General features: G+C 40.2%; 1 protein-coding gene across 4 annotated transcripts in view; it reads left to right on the forward strand.

Annotated features, from left to right (window-relative positions):
• Positions 1-16,034, forward strand: part of DPP6 (dipeptidyl peptidase like 6) — a 524,565-nt gene that overhangs the window by 252,676 nt on the left and 255,855 nt on the right. The window lies entirely within an intron of this gene.

A 16,034-nucleotide genomic window follows, 5' to 3' on the forward strand; every position in this document is an offset into this window, starting at 1 on the left:
TAAAACACTCTTCTCTGCATGGGTCTGAGTCCATGGTATCCAAAAAAGAGTATTTTTAAATTATCAAATGGTTTAAATAATGCAGGGAAAAATCCAGCAGTAATCTGAACTTCAAGACTTTCCCTTTGTTTTAGACTGGCAGATGGATGATGCTTCTCCAGGATGCAGCAGCTCTTTTTGGGTTCCTAGTTCCTATCACGTGTGACACGTTTGCCTGGTGACAGCAGGAATGATGTTTCCTTGCTGAGAGGAAAATTGGTAACAAAACTCTCTGAAAATCCATTTACTACACTCTTAAAAAAAAAATAGGATAAAGGTGGTTTTATGGAACTAATTTGATCTCAGCCAATTAAGTAGAGGAAGTCACAGTGTCATTGATTTAGGGATCCATAAGAGTTACAAGGTGAAGGAAAGCATTTATCAGTTGTGTAAGGGATGGCTTGTGCCCAAGCTGCTGTGTTGGGTAAACTGACTTTTGTCTCAGATCACAGCAGAAAAGACCTTGACTCTTTGCTTGACTCTTCCTAATGTTTGTGCATTGTGTTCAAGAGCACTTATCTAAATGGAAAGGAAGCTCTTTATATTCTGCCTCAGTTTTAATCTTTGAACCAATGAGACCTTTTGTAAATGACACTGGGGAAGTTGTCTCAGTCCAGCTGCTGCTGGAATTGTGCTGTTCACACCAGTTTGGTGTAGAACTGACATTATCCCCATCTTTGGCCATAAGAGCTCATGTGCTTGTTGGCTGCCTCCTCTCAGTGTTTAGAATTTTCACACCCAAAGCCAGTGGGAGCTGAGCAGTTGGCACTTGCTGAGCATGTGCAACTTGAAGAATTAGTTTGAAATTTGAAAATTACGGACAAATTGAGTCCTCACCCCTCGTGTCATTTCTCCATTTCTCCCTTCCCAGACTGAGTTGAGAATCACCAAGAGGAGTACCAGGTTTGTGGAGACAGGGTGCCCACTCTGCCTGTCTTCCCACCATAAACTCACAAAGGTCCCTCAGTGGAAGGTCCTTCCTTTATCTGTGCTTACCTGCACTGCAATCCCTGCTCCAAATCCCTTCAGCAGTAGCTGCCAGTTTGTTTTTGTGAGTCCCCTCGTTGCAGCCCCACTGCTGAGTGGCAGCACTTTGCTGTAGTGCAATCTGTGTTCATTACAGAAAAAAAAAGTTTGAGCCTCTTCACAAGTTTGGGTAATATTGCAAATCTTTCAGCATCTATTACAGCTGGAGCTTGAGGCTGGAATGCTAATGATACTGAAACATAACACCGAGGTGATCTGACAAAGTCGCCTAAGGAGGTTTTCATAAACCTTTTGTACAATTTCTCTGCTTCTTTGCCAGTGAAAATTAACCTCTACTTGCAAAAAAATGAAACTTCACCTAACTCATTTAGAAATAGCAGAGGGAAAGAGAAAATCAATCCATAATGAACAGTATCACATTAAGAAAATCTAATTAGAAATGGCTTCTCTTTTATTGCACTGATAATGGTAAGCTCTAAGAATGACATCATTACAAAATTCAGTAGCTTATAGCAGAGTGAATTTTTTAAAAAGTGTTTAAACTACCAGATCAATAACTTCACACACTACATAATTAAATTGTACAGAAATTCTCAATAAACACTAATGTTAGAAATGTGGTGCTCTATTTTAAAATCCAGTATATATTATCTTGTGCAGCACATACTTTTAAAAGTTGTCTTGATATTACAGAAGAAATTCTCTCTACATGGCATGGAGGACAAAGTCTTCCCAACTTAGTCTTACTTATTTGTCTTCAGCTGGAGTTGTGGAATTTTTTTTTTTTTTGAGTCTATGTGCCAGCTTCTCCCTAGAAATGTTATTTGAATATAAATGAGGGTTTTTAAGGCAGGGACTTGAATAAGTAGAAAAATTTAAACCTTTCCAATGTAACTTCCAATATTTTCTTTTCAAATTATATTTAATTTCTTCAGAAGGAAACAAAACTAAGAATGCTCCTACTAACTGGAAACAGGCCCAAATTGTAAAATTTTATCCAGGCTTCTCTCTGTTGCACAGTATTTAACTTCAGTTAAAACTTTAAAACTTCAGCTTTATGAAAGTAAAACACTCACTAATGAGTTTTTAATCAGTCACTGCATGATTTGCTATTTGAGATAATTCATCAGGTTCTGTGCTGCACACACATTGTATCCCATGGCCTAAGGTGTAATTTACCACTGGTAAAACTATTTTCTTCTAAATGCACACAGATAATCTGCACTCACACTGAGGGAGCAGCATATCTAATGTGTAATCTTTTTGTAATGAGCCTATTACTCTGGTTTCTAGGTAGAGTTCCACCAGGCATGTCTGTGGGCAGTTTTGTTCATACTCTCATTAAAAATGTCTTAGCAAGATGAGCTGCTGTTTGGCAATTTACATGCCTAGATATATTTGTTTTTAACAAGAGCAAGAGATAATTAATACACTTTATGCAGAAATCTTCAGCCATGGAAATAAAGAGGAACAAGATAAAATCAGTTTTGCTTTATTTTCAACCAGTCAATGGTAGCAGGAGTTTCAAAAAGTTTAGGAAAGGGATTCAAGGTTACACAACAAAAGAATTTCTCTAGCATGGACCTTGCAGATAAGAAACAATGTGCTGCACATAATACTTGTGAGATTTGAATTAAAACTGCCAGGGATATTGGCAGTGGAGATGAGCACTGTATGCACTGTTCTGCAAAAGGAGTTCATCACTGCTAACAGAATTTGAACTATGCTTTACTAGATTTCCTGCATATGTCAAAAATAAGTAATTGCCAATTACGCTGCTCAAAAGAGCTGGTGGGATACAATCATTTAACTTAAGCATAAGTGCAGAGCTGCAGAGCTCTGAGGAAAAGCTCTGCAGAGGAAAAGCTTCAAGAAGTAGCTGCTCATAAATCGAGATAACTTCAACTGAAGCAAAGGAGAATTTTAACTTCCTCCTAGCATGCAGATTTTCAATACTACTTAACACCCTGCAGCAATGCACCAGCTAAAGCAATGGGTTAATTCCAGCTGGGTCAATAAGGCAATGCCTTTATTCCTCAGGAAAGAAACTGCTGCAGAGACTGTAGCTTGCTTGGAATAAATGTGCAAGATCAAGAATGAGCCTGAGTTTCCTAAGCTCACCACCCTATCCACTGGAGTCTGCTTTCTCTGGATGGCCAGCAGGGAGCTAATGAGAAAATATGATTCCTTATATAGTAGGCTCTTTGTTCATTTTTCTTTCTTTCTGCAAAGGTTATCGAATCCATATAGGAGCCAGAATTTTTAATGGTTAGATCAGAGATCAGAGCTAAAGCTCTAAATTTCTGTTCCAGGTTCTGCTGCTACTTCATTTTAGACAGGTCTCTTGTTAGCTTCCCTAGTGGCTGAAGTGGAAATAATTACATGGAGTTTATGGTGGTGCTATGAGACATACTTGTTGGTTTAGATTGCCTTGGGATCTTTGCAAGAGAGATGATAGAGAAATGTGAAGTGTTAAAGTACTGAAATCTTTCCAATGTCAGAAAAGGTACAGAGAAACTGCACAGAGTATAAAAAACCCTTTAGAACACAAAATATAACCATATCATAACTGTAGAGTTTTGTCCACAAATATAGTCACCTTATAAAATGCTTGGTATGACTAAACTCTGCACACAGGCAAAACTGAGTTTGACTCTAATCATCAAACAATTCTGGGTTTCTGCATATTATTTGTGTGCTAATGCATTCGTTTAAGGAGAGATTTTGTAAATAGATTTCTGTGAGTCAGGCTTCATGGCAGTTTAAAATTGTCAGGAAGTCTCTAAAATGTATCCTACCAGTTTTTGGTGCCTACACATAAATCCTTGACACCTGAGGATAGCAAATAGGACTGCTAATATTTGTGTGGGAGACAGGCAGAGAATTCCCTAGGAGCAAAGCAAACAGCCCAATAATTCCCTGCATTAGCAAAACAATTGCTCTTAGCTGCCTTGAATAGGAGAAATTATCACCTAAACCTCCCAAGCCCAGCCTGCTGGGGTGATATAATTATATTATATGCAATTAAATACTGTAAGTAGCACATCTGTAAAGAGAATGGGCAGGTCTGCCCCAGGTGACATTCCTTGACATTTCAGGATCCTGGGGTAGCTCTTGCTCCCCATCAAGTCAGCAGATTATTCTGGAGCCTCAGGCTCACAAGGAATTGTAGTGGGATCTTGTGGAAATCTGTCAGGCTCCTGGAGCCTCTAGGATCTGCCCAGCACAGGCTGTTTTGGAGCTGGACCAAAAGAGCTGAGAGGTTCTTATGTAGGCTGCACATCCTGGACCCACAGCTGAAGGTTTGATCTCTGGTTCTGGGGTTGGGTTCCTGAAATAATGGAGCAAATTTGCTAATGGCAGCACAGCAAGTGTGACCTTCAACCCTAAAGTTACATGAGTCTTGGATTGCCATTTAAATTAATCTGTGATCTTTGGCCTGACCCCTTCCAGCTGTTTACCTGACCTGACAGATCTGGCAGCCAGAAATCAAGAGAATGACAAGATTTTCTGTTCAGAAATTTAGGAGAGAAACTATACAAGGCAGTTGCCTCTAAAAAAAAAAAGTCTTAGTATCTTCTTAATTAGTCAGAATCAAAAACAGAGAGAATGAGAATTGAGGGGGAAGAGGCTGATAAATTTACACATCTGAAATGAATTCTGTGATTGTACCATCCACTCTGGGCTTTTGCATTGCAGAATGTGTCCTGTGAGCTGCAGGGTGATCTGGTGGCTACTCCTGTCACTGGGGCAGTGTGGTTCTCTCTGCCTGCCCCAAACCCATGTAAAACAGCATCATCAGATACTGTGAGGCCATTGCAATTTATTATTTTGATCAGATTTGTGCTCACCTTAAAGAAATAGCTCAGAAAAAGGTGATCTTTTTGATAAAGCGGGAATAAATAGATAAAATCTTTTTGACAGGTTTTTAAAGTTTATATTTTCCTCTTTAAATAAATAATATGCACAGAACTTGTTACTTAGCTTGCCTGAGGTAAACTGACCTCTCTGAGTGAATTCATACTCTTCCCCTTCCGTGGGAGACTGTAGATTCAAGATTCAATGTGGAATGAAAATCCAGCCATGCTCACAGCACTGCCTTCCATGGGGGAACAGCTGCTGCATTTTAACGTTTGACTGGAGAAAAAAAGTAGGTTAGAAGGTTTTGGTGTCCTCCCTGGAGCTTCATCCTTGGCTGAACAGATAATAACTCTCTAGGAAAACACTCCAGCAGTCTGGAGTTTTCATCCTCCTTCCCTGCAAAACCACTCACTGCTTTTCTCTGAGGAGGTGAGGAGGGTAAACATCTGCAATTAGCAGATGGTTCTGCACTGAGGAGCTTGGGAAGATTCAATTCACATTTGGGGTGTGTGGTACTTTTGAAAGACTGGTCTCTAATCCTCACCTGGCATCCCTCACAGCTGATGTGCTGCAGGCAGGACCCTGCTTGGCTCTGGATCTGGTCTGTAGTTTTGGCATGTTCCCTGCAGGTTTAATCCACATTTTCAGTGGGGTAAAACAAGAAGGGTTCCTTTGAGGCATGGAGTAAGGCTGTACAGGATATGTTTCTTTAAAGTATTAATGGCAGAAAAATTCATATCTGGGTATGCATTTGACCTGGTCAGGCCAGGCTCTCTTTATAGTCAAAGAAGAAAAAAATGGCACATTAATAGTATCATTTCTGACCTAGGTTTCCTCAGGCTTTCTGTGGGATATGTTGATGGATTTCTCTTGACTAAGAAGCCACAGATCTTGTGGAGAGCTCAGGTGTGAGCACATTCCTTTGGCTGATGAAGCTGGAGCCACTCTCTGGTTTTAGGATTCTTTGCCATCACCCTGCAGGGTGCCAAAATAATATGCTGCCCTTCCTAAAGTGTGACACAAGTCCATTCCCCTCCATCCCTGGGTTATTACTCAAATACCACCCTGAGGACTCTGGAAAGACTTTTTGGTAGTCCTCTGTTATTCTTCAGATTTTTTTTTTTTGTTACGTCTCTCTGAAGGAGTAACAGGTTTAGTGGCTTGACCTCAGCTTCCCCTTCTCATCTGATTTGGCTCAATTGCTCTGGGAAATGTTACAGTGGTTTGTGGGTTTGCCCATATTTGCCCATTCTCTGCAGAAAGCACTGAAGTGCTTTTTCCCATGCTTTCCTTTCTCATGCAGTGTCCCCTCTGCCCTTCCCTGTTACTGAGGCAAGACAGGGTAATGCAAAGCTCCATCCCTATCTCACTCTCTGGCATCCTTTTTAATAAACACACATTGCTCTAGGCACCTCCTCCCCCTTTGGAGCTGTGATTCAAATGGTTTAATACTAAAATATACATTTATGTTGTCACTCACCTTCATTTCTTCTACACTCTTGGAGTGATACCAACCAGCCTGAGTGATATATTGCATTTTAATTTATTGAACTGTTCTTTCACCTCTTTTTCTGATATGTCTGCCTTTGTGAGTACCTTGGCTTCATTACCTGTAAAGTGTCACCTTGGGATGGATATTTCCCATTCACCTTCTGAAGTGGCAGAGAAATGAAAAGAAATTCATTTAGTTTCTCTGCACTTGGACTGAATCATTTACCTTCTCATTCTCTTTGATTGCCACTTTTACACCACAGGATTGCTGCTAACAAACTTTCCTGTGGGTTTCCTGCTGCTGGGGAACTGGGTTTATTCTCACCTTCATAGTCTTGGTTAATTCATCTTCACCTCTGAACCAGCCTGTTTTTCAGTAGGAGGTTTGCAGTAGAGACAGAAATTGGAAGTGCACTGGAGGAAGTGACTTTATTACTTGCCTCTCTTTGCCTGGAGGTTTTCCTGGCCTGACCTCATGCATCCTGCTGGTTAATAATATTTGGGGAAAGCTCTCTAGTAGTTTTCTGGACTGTCCTGGGTTCTTACAAACTGTGCCTTGTTAGATGATTTTGTAACACTTTTTTTCCTTCCAACAGTGCCCTGAGAGAAAACAAAAAAAGGATTTCTCATTATTTAATGTGACTTTCTAGGTTATTTCGAAACTCCCTAAAAGAAAAACTTAAGAGAATATCAAAAAGAATCTTAAATCAGCAAGTCAGTAGGTAAAAAGCACCTTGCTGTGGCTCCTGGAGGATTGTCAAGTCTGTAAACAGAAGCAGATGTTGTGCAAGTGAAGAAATGACCCATCCCCTGGAGTCTGAAAGCACTGAGAGGAGGGGAATCACTGCTGGTACTGCAGGGCTTTCCCCCTCCTGGCAATGGGTGAGGGGCTCCCAAATTCCCACCTCTGTCCTGGGGTGGGTGGTTGTCCTCTGTCAACCCAGGTACAGGAGAGGGTTATGTCAGGACAAATATTTCTGCTGCTTCTAGTGGAATTTAACTTCAAGATCAATCTGTTCAAAATGTGGCTGCTTAAACTTGTTGACTCAGTCAGCACTAATTACAGAGGCAGCGATTGTGTGATGCTGGAATTATGTAATTCTCTCATTCTTTCTTCTCTGATTTTATTTATTCTCATTCTACATTCTATTCTTGGCATCAAAAGTCTTCTCTTTCTATTTTTTTTTTCTTTTCAGTGCAGCAGAAATGGAAATTTATAGACATGGAAATGATTTAAAATTGACAATTTTTCCCCAAAATTTAGCCTTTAGGGTGGACTACATTGTATTTAGCAGCACTGAGGTTAATTTTTCTCTCAAGCTTTTTGTATTTATTCTTGTTGGATTATTCTTTCTTAGCCCTGCCTGCCAACAACTAAAACACAGTTATCCGATCCCCATAAATACATAATTCTGCTCTTTGTAGGATTAATCATCTGACATGATTCTTCCAAAGCACCTTTTGGCTTCCTTTCCTCACTTACCAAATCTCTTCTGCCAGTTGCTCAGATATTATATATTTTCATTGATAAAGGTGTGCATAATGTTTTGGGGTTTATTTTGTCTGGTGGGTAAATCAAGCCTTCTTAACTGGCTCCAAAAATTCCCTGGTGCATTTCAGGTGATAGTTAATCACAATTCTTCCACTTTATCAGTGCCTTAGAGACAATGAAAAACAGACACAGACACATGGAGACATTGAAATTGTGAGTGGCTTTTGGTTGGGTGGTTGGTTGGTTTGGGGTTTGGTTTTGTTTTGTTTTGTTTTTTTTAATTTAATTTTCACCTCTGTAAAGCACAACAGTTGTCAGTTTATCCTTCCATTGGAGCAACTGGAATGCAGCCCTGTGATCTTCAATTCCAGAACACGTTTGCAGCCTGGATTAAGCATCATTGAAAAGACAAATTAAAACAGTCAGACTCACTGTGCTTTACTTTAAATGGAATTAGTTCTGTTTGACCAGCACCTCTTTGTATCCCTAGGGAAGTTCACCATTCTTTCATTTTCTACCCCAATTTTTTAACAAAGATTCTGATATATTTAGCAGCTCCAATGCTGAATTTTGTGTTGCACTCTTTTGTGATGATATGCTTTATACTGAACTTTATATTTCATTCTGTGGAGATTTTATAATTTATTAGATTCTGCTTCATTAGAAGCATCCTTTAGATTGCATTCCCTTTTAAAAATTCTATATTTATTAGGTTTAGCCCTTTCTCCTTTATTAGCCCAGAGATTACAATTCCTGACCCACATGAAAAGCAGCTATTGTCCAGCTTTCAAGCCTTAAAAAACATCTTTATCTAGATCATCCTGTGGGGAAGCAAGGAAAACAACCATGAGGAACCATCCCTAAACTTTTGTGTCACTACCCAAACCTGTCCAGCACTACTGAAGGAGCATGGAAACCCACAGAAACACTTTTATGAGCATTGGACTGAATGGACTCACTGTAGAGAGAAATTCAGAGAAGCTTCCATGTACCCTATAGATAAATGAAATTGCCCTGCTGGTCAAGATAGATTTTGGGTTTTTTTCCTCACTCTGGAAATTCTTTATCCAGCCACTTCTCATTAATAAAAAAGAAAAAGGTATTTCTGAATCACCAAATGTTGAGAGTTCCTTGAGAATGAAAAGAATGTAATGAAAAGAAGATAATGAACAGAACTTGCTTGAGCAAAGTTACCAGTTTAAAAGAGTATAGGAAAGGAAAGGTCAGGTCTAGGTCTACACAGAAAGTCTTCTGCAGAGCTGTAGTTAATAAAAAGAAAAATTTCTGATTCCACATCCGATGCCTCCTCTTTGCCTGAGTATCTAAATCAGCAGATAAATAAATAACTAGAGCAAAGCCAATTGTTGAAACTCTGAGAGATTCACAACAGAGAATTAAACACTAGAGATGGGGATGAGGGGAGATAATTAAAACAAATTGGAAATATTAATAAGTAGAAATAAAAATGGAGAACTTTCTATCAATGAGCAATCTTGATTGCAAAAGTTGTTGCAGATGGCTTTCAGCCTTAGAGGATTTCAGCTGGGAGGTTCTCCAGCAGCACAATGAGCTCTGCAGTGCTGACCCTCTGTAAGTACCTAAACTAATCTTCATTTGAAGCATCTGGGGAATTGGGAAACAGCTGACACTTAGCCCAGCTTCTCTCAGGTGTGTTTTGCAGAAGGCTCCCAGCAGACCCGATGGAGCTGTTCACAAAGACATCAGTAATCTTCCCAACCTTATCTGTTCTTGTACTTGTGTTAAAAATGAAAATGCCCTGGTGAAATTAATGCAAAATACAGTTAGGAACATAATGAAAGCCCTTTTCTGATAATCTTTACACTGCTGCAAGCATCCCTCACTTCTCTCTTTCCAAAAGGATATAATAGCTCTTTTTTTACTGTTTTGTTGTATTTGAAAGAGGAACATGTAAGTGTTTTCTTCTTTTTCTTTTTTGACCAATTTTTAGTAACCTAAAATGCAAATGGGATGAGGACAACATATAATCTCCTGGCTTTTTTTCCTGCAGAAAAGATATGCTCAGTATTTTAATAGCACCATCTGTCACAGTAGCAAGTGCCAAGCTGCAATATTGATCTTGTCACTTTGGGGAATGGTATGGTATTTAGGATTATAAATAACATTTTTCTTTGCTCTGTTCATGTGTTAGTTTTTATATAGAATCCAAGCTCAAGAAACCACTCTTGCCATCTAATAAGACAAGCACTTTCTTAGAATCCACAGCAGAGTGTCATTAGGACCCAAAGCAGTATTTGTGTTATTACCTGTCACAGCTCAGTAGAGTGAATAACCCAATTGGTCTATGAGATTTATACAGTGGCAAGTATTGCCACAACTAAGCAAGGATGGGATCTTCTGGTGACCATAACTCATCACTGGGCACTAGTTTAATCTCTGTAAAAGAGAGAAGGTTATGCTGATGAGATTTTAAATTCAGAGCACTCAGGCTGAGGTTACAAAAAAAGCAAGTGCTGCATTTTTTGCAATTTTGTGTGTTGAACAATAATCTTGATGTTTTTATTTTTTTAAGGCTCTGTCCCCTTCACATCACTTGGATTTAGGTTAAAATTTTCATTTGCAGTATTGTAACCAGTCCAAATGGACTCAGGATGGTGGTGTCAGGTTTGAGGTCACTGGGAGCCTGGAAAGGTCTCAGTAGATTCATTTTTCAGTGCACTAGGCAAAACTCTGATGCTTATGGATGGTTGAAGAAAAAGATGCTGGACAGATGTAAGGGACAATTAAATTTTCAGAGTGGTAATGATGTTTTCCAGGATTCACAGGGCTGAGTACTTCTCTCTGTAATTCTATGTTAGACAATCAACATTTTGATAATATGCCAACATTCTTTTTATGCTCCACAAATTACTTTGATTTGGGTTGGGTATTACATGAATTTTGTGCCTGATAATGTAAGATTTTACCTGGGACTTGAAGAGTTAAGGTGTTAGAAATACTTTAATACTGTTTTTTCTGTTAGGAATTCTCCTGCTGCTGAACATATATTTATCCACTGCATGCAATTTCACTCACAACTTCAAGGCAGCTCCATGGTGCTCCTAAGTACTGCATTTTATAGATTTTCAGCAGTTGTCATTAAACATCTCTCTTGAGGAACAAAAATACCAAAACATTTACACAAAACATCAAAAGCTTGTACTAAAATAATCCATTATAATCCCATTCTTCATTTTTCACAGTCTGCACAAATTGATTTCATCTAAGATATTACCCAGCTATATTCAAGCTTGGGTCTGCTTCTTTGATCTGTTTCATTTCCTGTAACTCAAGTAATTTTATGAAGTATTTTTACTGCAGAAAAATAAAATCTAGGAAATAGTCTGCTGTGTGTTGGGATCTGGATAATCCATTCTCTACCTCATTGCTTGTTTCTGCTGCCTGGTTGTTCAGACACTTGCTCAGCCTTTTCTAAGTATTAGCATTTAATTAAAGTCATACCTGGTGTAGAGGACAGCCAGGCTGTAGCCATGGATGCAGCAGAATTTGTACAGATGGCACATCAAGCTGCTGCACATAGATGTACAAACATTCTGTAGAATAAGCCTACAGAACTACAGAAAATTTAATGTATGAAGTGTGTGTATGTGTATGCATTTCTATTTATAAATATACACATCTACATGTATGCACACACTATATATTTATATTTATATTTATATTTATATTTATATTTATATTTATATTTATATTTATATTTATATTTATATTTATATTTATATGATAAGGGTAGTTGCCAAATTCTCCACAGGGGTCTTAGCTTTACCTTTGAATACCAAATGTGATTTCTTTCCTGGTGTTTCCTGTGGTACAAAATGTGAGTCCTGGGTAGCTCATAACCATTGTGTGAGGCTCTGGCAGGGATTGATCATCAGCTTTTGCAGCCATGGGAAGTCTGTTTGGGCAGTGTCCAGCCCATGATTTGTGGGAACTCATCCTGCTCTCCATGGACCCCAACATGATGGCAGCACTGTGGTGTGGCAGGTCCAGCATCCTGCTTCTCCAGCTAATGTGTTAGAATAGGAATAGACATTATTTTGCATATTATTGGGTAGGAAAAAAACAAAACCAGTACTTTTCCCCCTGGTTTTTTTATCCTATTTTTTCAAGCAAAAGGGAGTATCTGCTTTGCCTCCTCCTTGCAAAATTGGCACAGAGCACTCCTGCATCCATTGCCTTATGTCTGTAATTACTCAATGCTAGTGTTTTGCTATATGTGGGTCGCTTCTCACAGGTGGCAATTGCTGATGTAACCTCCTTTGCTGAAGCTGCACTAGCTCAGAGCCAGCAATGCCTGGCTGCAGGTGGGGAAGGAGACAACAAGAAACATTGCTCTATTTGAGGTTTGACACAATCAGCTTTTCATAGACACTCCTCTGCTCTGTCTTTTGGTGGTGGAGGGAGCTGTGCTGTCATTAGCAGCCAGCAGAGTGTTGTCAGGGATGTATTTTCACAGTGAATTCAACTCCCTGGTGTTTCTGAGCCTGCCTTCCTCCCCAGCTGCTGCAGGTGGGAGGCTCTGGGCTGTCTGGGTCAGCAGGAACCAAACTGCTGGGAAGAATGGAAAAATGGCACTAATCTCAGCTTTTCCTTTCCACTCTGGGTGACTTGCTGGCCTGGGACATGGGGTATGAGGTTCTGCACAGAGCCAGGGCAGCAGGAGAGCTGCAAGGAGCTGGAGGGTGTGGGGTGAGAGTGTGTGTTGTGGGTAAATGAGCAGAGGGAGTGGAGGGAAAATGTTTACATGAACCTCTGTGATCAAAGAAAAGACTCTGTGTGTTTCACCAAGAGTTTCATCTGCCCTCTGGGAAACAGAGCTTTTTTAAAGAAAACACAGGTAGCTTTTCCCTTTTGATGATCAAACTAGAGCTGCATAAAGTTACCCAAAGTGCCTGATTAAAACCAAATATCTCTCTTTCCAAGTGCCTGAGCTGACAATTGTATCTAAATGTGAGAAGTTTTGTTCAGCTGTATGCAGGCTATGCCTGGGAAAAAGGAGCAATTAATAACCCCAGGGAAGCAGAGGAGGATGTGGTGAGTGCAGCAGGCAGCACAAACCAGAGCAGAAGCATTGGTCAGAGGGGCACTCTCAGTGAAAATTAATTAAGCAGCAGAATTAATGTGCAGTCTGTGGGCCTGAAAGAAAACATGTCAGCCTTATTACAGTTAAAGTATCTGTATTTGTAAATAGATTGTGCAAATTCATAAATGAAGGAGAGCATAGAAAACCAGCTGTTTTGGAGATGGGGATGGATGCAGGAAGCTGCATGCTCACTCACCAGCATTTTGGGAGTGGCTTGGAAGGGTTTGTGGAGATCAAGTGTCATTGTTAAGAACTGATAAATGGGAAAGGATTCATGCCCTTGTTTGTTAAGGAAGAGAAAAATAGAGGGAAAATATTTTTCTCTAGGTATTACCAGAAATAAAGACTAGAGACAAGTGCTTTGACACAAGTGATCTCTTGTAATAAATTGTGCTGAGTACCTCTTCATTAGAAAGGCCAAGAGGGTGGCTAAAAGTGTGAAAAATGCCAATAAAATAACTGCAGCAGGGCTTGAGGGATGTCCTGCTTCAGGGGAGGGCAGACTGAGTGGTGTCCCAGACAGCAGCACTGCCAGCAGCCCCCCAGTCTTTATGGGCCACCCAGACCTGTCTTCCCAAAGTGAGTTTCTGGCTGGTGGGGTCTCCCTTCCATGGTGTGAGTGTCCCAGGGGAGCATCCAGAGCTGAGATCTTCTCTGATGCACCATGGCAGGCTTTCCCCATGACCTTGGTGTCCTGAAGTGCAGCAGTTCCAGTGTTTGCCTTTATTACAGCCCTTGCTGAATTCCCTACCTTTGAAATGAAGATTTGGCAGGACAATGAGCATCCAGTGCCTCTGCCATGGGCAGGTGCAATCCTGGAGCAGCTGTGGATGCATTTGGGTGTAGAATGCAAGGCTCAGGGCTGCAGGGCTTCTGGCTGTGAATGTCTGTAAGAGAAATTTGGGCAGAGAACCTACGCAATCAACACGTCAGAGAAAATGGGAATGGAAAGGATCTCTAAAGGTCATCTGGTTTACCCTTTTGTCCAAAGGCAAGTTTAATTATACCCACACCATTCCTGAGAGATATTACATCTTCTCAGCATCTGCCTGTCTAAATTAAACCATTTAAATTCTTTCAAGTTTTCTCAGATATGATGCATTTTTGGAAAATTGTGAGCCTCCTCTGGACTCTTTCCAGCTGCTGTGCCTCCTTCAGCAGCCCAGGGCTGACTGTGCCTGGTGCCCTGCACACAGTCTCTCCAGCTGAAGGGAACCACACATTTCCACTTTTGTGTCATGATTCCATAGTTGTATTTTCAGCCTTTCCTAATAACTTGGAGAAAGTTTCCTCACACATCTTGAAGAACTCTTGCTTGAGTTAAGGGCCTTTTTTTAATTAACTTCTGCTAGGGTAAAATGATGAGTCAACTCTGAATTTGAAAAATTTTAGAAATTGCCTCAATATAAACAACTTTGTGTGGACTGAAAATTACTACAAAGTTTTTGATAAATGGCAAAGTCTCTGTTTACAAGGAAATGCTTAGTGCAGCTGTGTTAGGTCAGGTCTCATTTAGCATCTCCATTTAATGATCCTGAAGAGGGAGTAAACAGTCTGTTAATGAATTTGTGTGGGGTTCTGTATAGGGAGGAACTGTGAGTAATAGGCAGGAAAGAAAAAGACTACAAAGGGACATAGAAATTATAAACACTCACAGATAATGAAGTTAACTTCATCTCTGCAGAACACAAATTAATGTGTTTGGGTGGAGGGGAGGAAGAGAATAATCTTACATAAACTTGGCCTACTTGAGAGCATTTTATGAGAGAAGTAGGCTTGTGTGCCATGTACCTAAAGGGTACAGCAAGAGAGCTGCAGAGGGATCTTTTAAAAGGCACAGGACAAGAGAGGATTGCTTTATGCTGAAGGAGGGTAGATTTAGATTAGATATGCAGAAGAAATTCACATCTCTTAAGGTGTCCAAGGCCAGGTTGAGTGGGGCTTTGAGCAGCCTGGTCTGGTGAAAGGTGTCCCTGCCCATGGCAAGGGGTGGAACCAGATGGTCTTTATGGTCCCTTCCAAACCATTGTATGACTGTGATTCTGTGTGATATTACTCCCAACAAGCTGAATGCCTGCTGGACTGTTCAAGGAGCTGCTCAGACAAATGTGGGACACAGGAATCCTTCCTTTCTGTTTGACTGCTACTGGTCTGTGTGCTTTACTGCCAAGGAGATGTTTGAATATACACAAAACCTGTGGTGAAGATGAAGGAGGGACGGTTAATGAGACTGAAGTGAAATTCATTTAAATATTCTGGAGTGGCTGATTAACCTAAGGGACAGAGCAGCCTATGAGTGTAGGTCTCAGCAGAGAAAACAGAGGTACCAACATGGAAAAAGAGATGTATGAAAAAGTGTATTTGAGAATGGGGGAATTGTCACCAGCCCTAAGGCGTTTGAGCTGATCATGTGTGGGGAATAGCTCAGCCTGGTGCTTAGAAAAGTGTGTAGTATGTGGGGGACAAATACCAGAGAAAAGCTGAATTTCTGGGAAAGACAGCATAAAGGATAAGGGGTGTCATCCTCATTCTTAATTTATTTTACTTCCCCTTACATTGTTCTGACAAGAGTAGCACGGGAGGAGGCTTAACAGGAATGAGAGTCTGGCCTTAAAGGTCTCTACTGAGACCAGGTTCCCTCCAGTGCTTCAGCCCCTGAGTCCCCTCTGCAAACAGAGATGATTCAAGGATGAGATATATCAAACCCTCAACGATTTGGATGTAAAAACTGAAGGGTTGTTTGGTTTTTTTTCAAATTATTTCTTCTCTTCATTTTGTGAGTATCCCCAATGTACTTGAGGTTTAAATAAAGAAAGTTACCTATCTAAACTAGAATGCATCTAAAACCTATTCCCAAATGCATATTTGAGTGCATGTGTATGCAGAGATTGAGGAAAGGTTTAATTATAACTTTCCTTTTAAAAAAACTGCATAGAAAATAGAAAAAGGCATTGAAAAACTAAACTGGACCTGCTAGACTATAACTGGCTAATGGGTAAACAGCAGCAACATCCTTAAATATCACAGAAATAATGTAGGAAT

Source organism: Erithacus rubecula (genome assembly GCF_903797595.1).
Source record: "Erithacus rubecula genome assembly, chromosome: 3".
NCBI lineage: Eukaryota > Metazoa > Chordata > Aves > Passeriformes > Muscicapidae > Erithacus > Erithacus rubecula.